Below are 12531 nucleotides of genomic sequence, written 5' to 3' on the forward strand. Positions count from 1 at the left end.
TACTATATATAGTATTCCATTGTGTGAATACACTACAACTAATTTATCCACTTTTTTATCCAAGGGCATTTGGATTCTTTCCAGTTTTTTGCTGTTTTCAACAATGCTGCTAAGAACATCCTGGACATTTGTGTTTCCTGAAACCCAAGTGTAAGTTTCTCTGGGGTACATATCCTGGAGTGGAATTATTGAGTCAAATCATTTTTCAGAGTGGCTGGACCAATTTACGATCCACTTATGAGAGTTCTTGCTGCACTACATCCTTGCCAAGACTTGGTGGTGTTCTCCCATTTTCTAGCAGCATCTCTAACCTTAGTTATCTCTGCTGATGACCTGGGGTAGCTCCCACCTGGCCCAGCAGCCATCTCCATGGGAATCAGCTGGGGTGCTTATTAAAAACGCAGATTCTCAGAACCTTCTTCAGACAGGATCAGACTCTCTGAGATGCAGTTTAGGAACCTGCTTATTCCACACATTCCTCAGATGATCCATGTGCACATCGAGTTTGAGAGCTGCTGCTCTAAGCACTGCTGTTAGGGAGGTTGGGCCAAGGGCATCAACAGGCAGGTTCAAATACTCTCCAACAACTCCTCCATGAGGGCCAAGTTGGATCTTATTCTTCCAGGACCCTTCCCCTGCCTTCACTGTCCCTCAGGGCAGCAGGGATAAGGAGATCACTTTAACTGAAACATCTGTGTGTGTGTGTGTGTGTGTGTGTGTGTGTGTGCAAGACATGCATCACAGCATCATTTACAGTAAAGAGAAACTGTAGGGCAGCCCGGGTGGCTCAACGGTTTAGCGCCGCTTTCAGCCCAGGGTGTGATCCTGGAGACCCAGGATCGGGTCCCACGTTGGGCTCCCTGCATGGAGCCTGCTTCTCCCTCTGCCTGTGTCTCTGCCTCTCTCTCTCTCTCTGTGTCTCTCATGAATAAATAAATAAAATCTTAATTTAAAAAAATTCATATAAAAAACTAAGCAAATGAAAATATGGATACTGGTAATTTCAGGGAAACCAAAAAATTATAGAAGAAAGAAAATAGAGTACTGTGAGTCAGCACAATGCTTTATGATTGATAAACTATGAAACTATAGCATATGCATATTATTTTAAAGCATGGAGAAAAACAAGGGGAAAAAACAAGAGAATTTTAAGTGTTTGCCTTTTGGGAATGAGACAGGGGATTGGGTAAATACTGTTGTATTTTGCCATAAGCCTTGTAGCACTATTTTTTTTAAAACTAGGTATACTCATTATTCTCATAATAAAAGCTGGAACATTCATACACTGATGATTGAATGTAAAATGATGCAGCCATTAACTTTAAAAAATTAAACAGAGAGTTACCACATGACCCAGCATTTCCATTTCTAGGAATATGCTCACGAGAATTGAAAACAGGTGTTCAAACAAAAACTTGTACAGGATAGGGATGCCTGGGTGGCTCAGCGGTTGAGCGTCTGCCTTTGGCTCAAGGCATGATCCGGAAGTCCTGGGATTGAGTCCTGCGTGGAGCTTCCTGCACGGAGCCTGCTTCTCCCTCTGCCTGTGTCTCTGCCTCTCTCTGTGTGTCTCTCATGAATAAATAAAATCTTAACAAACAAACAAACTTGTACAAGATTAGTTCAACATTATTTGCAATAACCAAAAGAAAAAAAGATAAACGTCCATGAACTAATGAATGGATATGTAAAATGTGGCATATCCATATGGAATATGATTTAACGATAAAAAAGGAATAAAGTACTGATGCATATACTACCACATGGATGAACCTTGAAAACATTACCCTAAGTGAAAGAAGTCAGTCACAAAAGGTCACATATTATATAATTCCATTTACCTGAAATGTTCAGAATAGGTAAATCTATAGAAACAGAAATTAGATTAGTGGTTGCCTGGGGCTGGAAGCAGGGAGAGATGAGGAGGGATTGCTTAAAGGGAATGGAGTTTCTTTTGGGATGAAATGTTTTGCTGGTCGTTGCACAACATTGTGAACATATGAAAAACCACCAAATTGTACTCTTTAAAATGATCAAATGGTGAATTTCATCCTATGTAAATTTTGTCTCAATAAGAATACATTCAGTTGTAGCAGAACACCCAATTTCAAGCTGCCTTAAACAATAAAACAGGTGTGTTTGAGTCGAAAGTATTTATTTTATAAGAACCACTACCCAATGTGCATGTTTTCCCTCCAGTTGTCCCAGGGATAAAATCCACTTGGCCCAGAACCCCTGGCACGCAGGACCCGCGGGGGCCCTGGGGTAGGACAGGACATCATGATCTAAATGAGCACCGGAGAGCCAGACACCCGAGGTCAGAGTTCCGGTTCCTTCACTTACTTGCTGCCAGATCTGGAGCAGAAATCTTTTCTTTTCTAAGATTGATTGATTGATTGATTGATGATTCGTGAGAGATACAGAGAGAGAGGCAGAGACACAGGCTTCCCTGCAGGAAGCCCGATGCGGGACTAGATCCCGGGACCCCGCGGTCACGACCTGAGCTGAAGGCAGACGCCCAACGGCTGTGTCACCCAGGGATCCCCCCTTGAGCAGGATTTTTAATCTAAGTTTTCGTTTCCTCATCGCTGAAATGGGGCAAACAACAGTCCCTATCTCATCCGGTGCTAAAAATTAGAAGAGATAATCATGTTTTAAAGCCGCAGGCGCAGTGCCGGGTCCGGAGCAAACACTCCACTCCGCTGTCTGCGGGCAGAGTTCTGCTCCCAGAACGAGCAGCTGCCTGAAGCAGAACGGAGCAGCGCAGCAGGAGCGGATTTCAGGCAAAGGCCATACTAGCTGGTAGGCACCGAGCGCCTCCTCCGTGGCTGCCGGCGCACTCGCTCGCCTCGAGCTGCCGCGACCGCCCCGCAGCGACCCGCCCCCTCCTGCTCCCGCCGCCTGCGCGGGGCCGACGCTCCCGGCGCGGGGCCCACCGGCCGCTCTCGCCCAGCGCAGCGCAGCGCGGCCCGCGGGGAAGGCCTGCGCCGCCCCGGGGAAGGCGGGAGGCGGCGGACTCGAGGGCCGTGGCGCGCGGGGGCCCCAGAGAGCTGAGACTCGGTGGGCGGCAGGGCGCGGGGCCGGTGGAGGCCGGGGCCTGGACGAACCACGAGTGCTGCGGGCGTCGGAAACCCCGGGACAGCGCCGCCGCGAAGTGGGCCCCGCCCGCGCCCTGCCCGCGCCCTGCCCGCGCCCTGCCCCTTCGCTTCGAGGGCGCGCCGTGGGCTTGGCGCTAACCCTCTGTTGACAGGGCTCGGTCGGCTCCCTGGTCTCCTCCGTTAGTCTGAGATTGTTTGCGAAGTTGCTTTTTCTTCATTTGAAACAGCGGACAGGGATCCCTGGGTGGCGCAGCGGTTTGGCGCCTGCCTTTGGCCCAGGGCGCGATCCTGGAGACCCGGGATCGAATCCCACGTCGGGCTCCCAGTGCATGGAGCCTGCTTCTCCCTCTGCCTGTGTCTCTGCCTCTCTCTCTCTCTCTCTCTCTCTCTGTGACTATCATAAATAAATAAAAAAAAATTAAAAAAAAAAAGGAAACAGCGGACAGAGGATCCAAACCGTGCCCCTCCCTTAGGCTCCAGTAGACCTCTGGGGTCCTTGAAGGCAGAACTGGTTTTCCACACTGTGTCCCCGCAGGCTGGCACGTGATAGGCCTTCAGCGGATGATAGTTGGATCCGTAAGATGGTTGTGTGATAGAACTGCCGTTCTTGAGACACATATCTCTCCCCTGGGGCTCTAGAAACAGAAGTGGAGGGCTGCGGTGGGATCCCTGGAACAGAAGTGCTAACAGCTACTTGTGTAACCCCCCCACCCGTGCTAACCCCCACCTGTGTAAATTGGTGGACAATGTGAAAGCACACTCATTGCTCTTTTCTTTTCTGAGCCTCACACTCTCCTTGAAAAGTAGGAATGGCTAATGGAGTTATTCTCATTTTACAGATGAGGAAACCAAGATCCAGAGGAGTAGCCCAGCTATACGTTATGCAAATTCCAGTCTTGCCTGCTTTCTGGGATCAGGCTTCCTGGAGTTCCTGCACCAGGCTTGTAGCAATGGATACCCATGGGGGCGGCATTTCTCCTGTTTTCCTGTGCCCACTGAAGTACTCAGGCTGTAGGGAGGGTGGCAGGCTGGTGACTATGGCCAGTAGTGGGTGGTGTGGTAGTAAGGGTATGGAAATAGGGAAAATGTTGCCATTTAGTGCCAGGTTTGATTCAATGCAGGTGTACCTACCAAACCTTTACTGGGCCATGTACTTGGGGACAAACGAGAGCAATGACAAATGAGAAATAGGCCTTGTACTCAAGGAGCCAAGACTCAGTAGGATAATAGCCACATATACATGACATTCATGAAGTTTAGCTAAAAACAGTGGTTCTCCACCAGAGGTTCAAGGAATACCTGTGGAGAATTTTCAGTATCCACATGCCAAATATTGCTGTCAGAGCCCCACCTCAGGCCTACAGAGGCAGAATTTCTCAAAATGGGATCAAAGCATGTGGGTTTTTCCCTGAATTCTGATGTACACTTTGTTGAAACCTATTGCTGTAATGCAAGATTGTTGATTGGGGACCAATAAGAGAAGAATACAAATAACTACAGAGGGAAAATTGGGATGGGTACCTTAATAAAGAGACATGCTTTTGGGATGCCTGGTGGCTCAGTGGTTGTGAGTCGGCCTTTGGCTCAGGTCATGATCCCAGGGTCCTGGGATGGAGCCTCACATCAGGCTCCCTGCTCAATAGGGATCCTGCTTCTCCCTCTCCCTCTACAGCTGCCCTTGCTTGTGCTCTCTCTCTCTCTCTCTCAAATAAATAAATAAACAAACAAATAAATAAAATCTTAAAAAAAAATAAAAGAAAAACCCTTTCACAAAGATGGTGCCGAAGATGAAGAAGGAAGCCTCTGCCCCTCTCAAAGCCGAAGCCAAAGCAAAGGCTTTGAAAGATAAGAAAGCAGTGCTGAAAGGCGTGCACAGTCACACACACACAAAAAAAGAAGATCCGCATGTCACCTACATTCCTACCACCCACGACCCTGCGCCTTGGAAGGCAGCCCAAATATCCTCGAAAGAGCGCCCCCAGTAGAAACAAGCTTGATCACTATGCCATCATCAAGTTCCCCCGACTACTGAGTCAGCCATGAAGAAAATAGAAGACAACAACACACTTGTGTTCATTGTGGATGTCAAGGCCAATAAGCACCAGATCAAACAGGCTGTGAAGAAGCTCTATGACATTGATGTGGCCAAGGTCAACACCTTGATCAGATTAGGATCATCTAAACTGAGCCCAGCCAGCTATAAATCTAAATATAAATTTTTTTCACCATAAAAAATAAATAAAGAAAGAATAATTAATGCTAGGGTGCCTGGCTGGCTCAGTTGGAGGAACATGTGACTCTTGATCTCGGGGTTGACTATTTAAGCCCCATATTGGGTACAGAGATTACTTGAAAATAAAATCTTTTTTAAAAATAAAAAAAAATTAAAAATAACAAAGAAGAATCAACACCAATCCTTCTCAAACTCTTCCAAAGCATCAAAGAATGGACGCTTAGCAGTTGAGTGTCTGCCTTCGGCTTGGGGTGATCCCAGGATCCGTGATTGAGTCCCACATCGGGCTCCTTGCGTGGGGCCTGCTTCTCCCTCTGCCTGTGTCTCTGCCTCTCTCTCTCTCTCTCTCTTTTTCTCTCTCTCTGTGTCTCTCATGAATAAATAAATAAAGTCTTTAAAAAAAAAAGCATCAAAGAAGAGGAAGCACTTCCAAACTCATTCTATGAGGCCAGCAATAACTTGACAGCAAAACCAAAGATACTACGAAAAAAGGAAACTACAGATCAATGTCTCATGAATACTGATGCAAAACCAACTGATCCTTAACAAAATACTAGCAAACTGAATTCAATAGCATATAAAAAGGATTATACACCATTACTAAGTGGTTCTATTCTTGGAATGTAAGAATGGTTTACCATATGAACATCAACCAATTAATACACCACATCAAAAGAATAAAGAGAAAAAAAACATCATTTCAACTGATACAAGAAAAGCACTTAGTAAAGTTTGGCACCTTTTTTTTTTTAAGATTTTATTTATTTGAGAAAGAGTGTGTGAGAGAGAGAGAATGCAAGCCAAGGGAAGAAGCAGAGGGAGAGGGAGAAGCAGATTCCCCACTGAGCAGGGAGCCTGATGTGGAGTTCTATCCCAGGGCCCTGAGATCATGACCTAACCCAAAGGCAGACACTTAACCAACCAAGCCACCCAGGTGCCCCTTGGCACTCTTTTTTGACAAAAACACTCAACAAACTAGAAATAGAAGGCAACTATCTCAACATAAGAAAGGCTGTATATGAAAAGCCCACAGCTAATGTCATACTCCATGGTAAAAGACCAAATGCTTACCTTTATGATGAACAAGACAAAAATGTCTGCTTTTGCCACTTCTGTTCAACATAGTCTGGAAGTTCTAGCCAGAACAATTAAGCAAGATTAAGAAATAAAAGATGTCCAAATTGGAAAGAAAGAAGTAAAATGGACTATATTGACCATTAACATGATCTTATATGTAGAAACCCTAAAGATCCACCAAAAGATTCTTAGAATGAATTTTAAAAATTGGCAAATATTCAGGATGCAAAATCAACACACAAAAATCAGTTGTATTTTATATATTAACAATGAACAAAAGAAAAGAAAACAATTGCATTTACAATAGCAACAAAAAGAATAAAATACTTAATAATAAATGCAACCAAGTAGCTGCATTCTTAGGTGGCTCCAACAGTGATTTATTTTCTTACAATTCTGGAGGCTAAAAATCCAAGACCAAGGTGCTGGGAGATTTTGTTTTCTCTGGGGCCTCTCTTCTTGGCTCACAGATGGCTGCCTTTTTGCTGTTTCCTCATATGGTTCTTCTGTCTGCATTGTCTGTGACCTAATCTCTTCTCCTTATAAGGACACCAGTCATATTGGACTAGAATTCACACTAACAGCTTGACTTTGCATGGGCCTTTTAGAATTCATTCAGTTTGATATACAGTGAACTCTTTCAATTTGAAGACTTACATCATTCTCAGCTTTAGGAAATTTTCTTCCATTATTCTGTTTTTTCTTCCATTATTCTTTTATTTTCTGTGTTCTTACCTTCTGGAACTCCTACTGAACAGAGTCGGAGCTTCTGGATATATCTTCTAAGTCTCTTTTATCTCATCCAACATTGCTTCCCCTCCAAGCTGTTGTTTCTTACATGAGTTTCAAGCTGTGGAGTTTTTTAAAAGATTTTATTTTATTTATTTGAGAGAGAGAGAGAGAATATGAGCGGGGAGGGGCACAGGAAGAGGGAGAAGCAGGCTCCCACTGAGCAGGGAGCCCAATATAGGCCTCTGTCCCAGGACTCTGGGATCATGACCTGAGGTAAGGCAAATGCTTAACTGACTGAGCCACCCAGGCGCCCCAAAGCTGTGTTTTGTTTTGTTTTGTTTTGTTTTTGACAAACCTGATTTTGTCTCCTTTTAATTTTTATTATTTTAGATCTACTTTTAAGTTTTACAAATATATCTTATTGTAAAATACTTAAGTGACGCAGAAAAAAATTAAAACTCTCATGCTCCACCTGTAATATTTTCGTTTAGTTTCTGCAACTTAACTACTACTATGAGTTTAGTTTTTCCTTTTAGATCTTCTCCTATGGTTACTTTCATATTTTCATACTGAAATATGTTTTGTTTTTGCTTTCTATAAATGGTATCAGAATAAACTTACTGTTTCACAATTTCCTTTGTCCTTATTTTATGTGTTGGAGATTTTTCATGTCAGTGGATATCGATTTATTTATTTATAATAGTTACACAGCATTCCATAATAATGTAACCAATGAACATCCCTACTTCAACCTCACTGTAAATATGTATTTCTTTGGGACATAACTTTAAAAAATGGAATTGCGGGTTAGAAGAATATATACACATTTATTTACTTTTTCAGTATACTCTTAGTACAAAATTCAAAAGGTACAAAATCAATCCTATTGAAAAGCAAGTCTCCTCCTATTCCTATCTCCCAGTCATTAGTTCTTTACTCCAGAAAAAATTACTGGCATCAGTTTCTTCCTTTCACAGATATTCTTGGATTGCACATTTTGGATTTTAATATGTACATTGCCTGGGACACCTGGGTGGCTCAGCGGTTGGGCACCTCCCTTAGGCTCAGCTTGTGATCCCGGGATCTGGGATTGAGTCCCACATCAGGCTCCCTGACAGGGAGCCTGCTTCTCCCTCTGCCTATGTCTCTGCCTCTCTCTCTCAGTCTGTGTCTCCCATGAATAAATAAGTAAATACTTTAAAAAATAATATGTACATTGCCAAATGAACTTTGAAAAGGCAATTTATACCAGCTATGATAAATTGCAATTGATCATAGGTTCTTTGCTGTTCCTTCTATCCAGAGGTGAATTCTATTTCCCACGCCTTACATTTAGGTTGGCCTAGGTTATTGTTATTGTTGCTTACTTTCTTACTCTCTTGGAATGTTGCTGCCATCTGTCTATACTACTGGAGGGTGAGAAACTGTGAAGAGGAGGCAACACTCCCCGCTTGAGTTTCCTAGACCAGGTTTTGGCAGACTTTATGTAAAGGGCTGCATGGTAAATATTTTCAGCTTTATGAACCATGTGGCCTCTCTTGCAAGTACTCAATTCTGCTGCTGTATTGTGAAAATAGCCATAAATAATATGTAAATAAAGAGGTGTGGCCAGATTGGCCCAGGGGCAGTAGTTTGCTGACCCTGACCCTAGACCAACCAGCTTGCCAGACACCAGGCATGTGAATAAGGTCATTCTAGAGCATCCAAGCCCCAGCTTAACCCCTGGCAAACTGCAGAGATCAGTGGACCAGAATAACTACCCAGCTGATATACATAACTGTGAATAATAATTAATGATGCTGTTTTAAGCCACTAAGTTTTAGGATGGCTTGTTACACAGCAAAAGCTAACTAACACACTAACCTTTACCATAATTGAAAATTATCAATATATTTAATTTTTATTAATTTGTATTAAAAATGGTATAGTTATTTAACTATGCCTTTCTATGATTACTTGTGTGTTTAGCATTTTTTCATATATATTCATTGGTTTACTATATATGCTCTTTTTTTTTAAATTTTTATTTATTAATGATAGTCACAGAGAGAGAAAGAGAGGCAGAGACATAGGCAGAGGGAGAAGCAGGCCCCATGCACCGGGAGCCCGACGTGGGATTCGATCCCAGGTCTCCAGGATCGCGCCCTGGGCCAAAGGCAGGCGCCAAACCACTGCGCCACCCAGGGATCCCACTATATACGCTCTTTTGTGAATTTCTTTTTCATATCTATTGTTCATTTTAACATTGGGTTAATATCTTGGATATTAACTTTTTGTTATATGTATTGTAAATATTTTCTCCCTGTTTGTTGTCAATTATTTGTGATATCTTTTATCACACTGAATTTTAAAATTTTTATATAATCAAATCTAGTGATCATTTCCTTTATGGTTTTTGAGTTTTGTGTCTTTAGGAGACAATCTCCATTTTTTTAATTAAAAAAATCTTCTACATTCTTCTAACACTTTTATAGTTGATTTTGTTTTTATAATTGTTTTGTTTATTATCCATATGGGTTTTATTTAATGTGTGGCATAATTTTTTTCCAACTGGAAAAATTAGCTATTCTTGCACATTTTGTTTTCCAGATATATTTCAAAATCATCTGCAGTTCCCTATAAAAATATCTTGGCATTTCAGTTGCTCTTCTTATTTGTGTCCTGTTTTTTTCCAGAGTATCCTCAAATTTTCTGGTTTGTCAATGGCACTATTTTGGGGTTTTCAGTCCTATTTGGAATTTATTGTTTTTTAAATTAATATATTCTGTTTTATGGGACTTGGAACAGGAAGGAGAGTAGTCAGATGTACATTTAGATCCATTTCTTCCACTAGCTATGAATTTTTGAAATTTACTTTTCAAGTCTTGAAAGAATTCAGCATTATTATTATTAAAGATTTTATTTTTTTATTTGAGACAGAGAGCACGAACAGAGAGAGCACAAGCAGGGGGAGGCAGAAGGGCAGATGGAGAGGGAGAAGCAGACACCCTACTGAGCAGGGAGCCTGATGTGGGACTTGATCCCAGGACTCTGGCATCATGACCTGGGCCAAAGGCAGACGCTTAACCAACTAAGCCACCCAGGCACCCCTATTATTATTTTTTAAAGATTTATTTATTTAAAGAGAGAGAGTACACATGGTGGGGAGGGACAGAGAAAGGAGAGAGAAACTTTAGGAGACTTCCATGCTGAGCACTAAGCACAGAACCCCATGTGGGTCTCAATCTCAGGACTGTAAGACTTAATTAAGGTGGCCATTAGATCTTTGATATATTAACTTGGTCCCTAAGAAGGAGTTCCTTACATTTACATAAGGAGATTATGGCCTTCTGGGATAGAAGGAATTGATAACCATGGCTCTCTAAAACATGAAGTTAGAGAGACCTGTGGACATTGTCTGGTTGGTGCTGGCCAAAGGAAAGTGGCAGGGTAGTAACAAGTTCTTTGAAACAATTAACTTCAGTAAAGTGAGAGTTCAGGATAATGCCCTCAAGGGTTCATTTCAGCCCAGGAGATGCAACTATGTAACATTTCAGAATCAGCAGCATTATCAATGTGCAGAATCCGTTTCCTACATCAAAAAGGCAGCAAAAAGCAAGGGATGTAGTAGGCTAATTGAACTCCTATACTGTCTTTGATGGGCTACTGAAGTTGGACAGACTTCTCTTATAAGATTAAATTCTTGGGGATTGGAGGGTAAGCCTTCAGAGGCAGATGTTGAATGTTATTAATCTATTTTGTGGAGACTAGACAATATTCATTTACTGTAACACAAATTTTAAAAAATGAGATGCATTTATAATTGTACCATAATTTTAGGAGCAGGCAAATCTATGTCCACCTATAGGGAAATTAGTTTTAAAAATTCCCTACAATGGAATGCTATGCACTTATCACAGAGGATGATACAGAAATATATTAATTGATGTAGGACAACCTCCAAGATTTCTTTTTTTTTTTTTAAAGATTTTATTTATTTATTTATGAGAGACAGAGAGTGAGAGAGAGGCAGAGACACAGGCAGAGGGAGAAGCAGGCTCCATGCAGAGAGCCGGATGCGGGACTCCATCCCAGGACTCCAGGATCACGTCCTGATTCAAAGGCAGACACTCAACCGCTGAGCCACCCAGGCGTCCCAATCTCCAAGATTTCCAAGAAAAAAAACCATATAATGCTATTTCTTTTTTTTTAAAGGTTTATTTATTCATGACAGACATAGAGAGAGAGAGAGAGAGAGAGAGGCAGAGACACAGGAGGAGGGAGAAGCAGGCTCCATGGCGGGAACTCGACATGGGACTCGATCCTGGGACTCCAGGATCGCGCCCTGGGCCAAAGGCAGGCACCAAACCGCTGAGCCACCCAGGGATCCCTATAAAGCTATTTCTATAAAAAAACGTTTAGGGGTGCCTGGGTGGCTCAGTTGGTTAAGCATCCACCTTCGGCTCAGGTTGTGATCCTGGGATCCTGGGATCAAAACCCATGTGGGACTCTCTGCTCAGTGGGGAGTCTGCTTCTCCCTCTCCCTTTGCCTGCTACTCCCCCTGCTTGTGCTCTGTCAAATTAGTAAAATCTTTTTTTTTTTTTTTTAAGATTTTATTTATTCATAGAGACAGAGGGAGAGAGGGGCAGAGACACAGGCGGAGGGAGAAGCAGGCTCCATACAAGAAGCCTGACGTGGGACTCGATCCCTTGTCTCCAGGATCACACCCGGCTGCAGGCGGTGCTAAACTGCTGCGCCACCAGGGCTGCCCAAATTAGTAAAATCTTAAAAAAAAAAAAAAAAGTTTGGTTATATATCCTTACACACACACATTATTTTTTTTCATATAGAGCTCTGGAAGTAAGGTTATCAAATTTTGGTAATTGGCTCTAGGTAGTGAGATTGTAGACAATTTTTGCTTTCTTTCTTGTAGTTTCTTGTTTAAAATTTTTACAAATTTTCTATAATGAACATGTTTCATCATTATAAAATCATTTTTAAAAATGGAAACCGACCAAAGAAATGATAAGGAATAATGATAGTAATAATAATGATAGCTTACTATGTGCCAGAAACTATGTTGTTATATATGTATCATCTGAGTTCTCACAACAACCTTTTGAGATTACTATCCTGTTTCCCAGGCTTGAATAGTTTAAGTAAATTGTCCAACATCACAGGTTTAGTATGTATTTGGGGGCATGATTAAAGCCTAAAATTAAAAAAAAAAAAAAAAGCCTAAAATTCCCTGGCTGTAGAGCTAAGATCTGTCTGGTTTGACATAGGGGAATTAGATCTCTGTTTAGAGCTGATAAGAGAAATTCACCAGCATCTAAAATATAATCTACTTACAACCTTATAGTCATACCTCCAATGTCATTTTCTCTTTTACCTTTCTGGCAAGCACTAAA

General features: G+C 42.1%; 1 long non-coding RNA gene across 1 annotated transcript; it reads right to left on the bottom strand.

The window, feature by feature from the left end:
* Positions 1-3109: 3109 nt before the first annotated feature.
* Positions 3110-7242, bottom strand: LOC140606107 (uncharacterized). Its single transcript, XR_012008519.1, has 3 exons — positions 6801-7242; positions 6403-6466; positions 3110-3733 (listed from the first exon to the last, which is right to left on the bottom strand). It is a non-coding gene; the product is annotated as an uncharacterized lncRNA (long non-coding RNA).
* Between the last annotated feature and the right edge of the window lie 5289 nt (positions 7243-12531).

The sequence above is a fragment of the Canis lupus genome, chromosome 16 (assembly GCF_048164855.1).
Source record: "Canis lupus baileyi chromosome 16, mCanLup2.hap1, whole genome shotgun sequence".
Taxonomy (NCBI): Eukaryota; Metazoa; Chordata; class Mammalia; order Carnivora; family Canidae; genus Canis; species Canis lupus.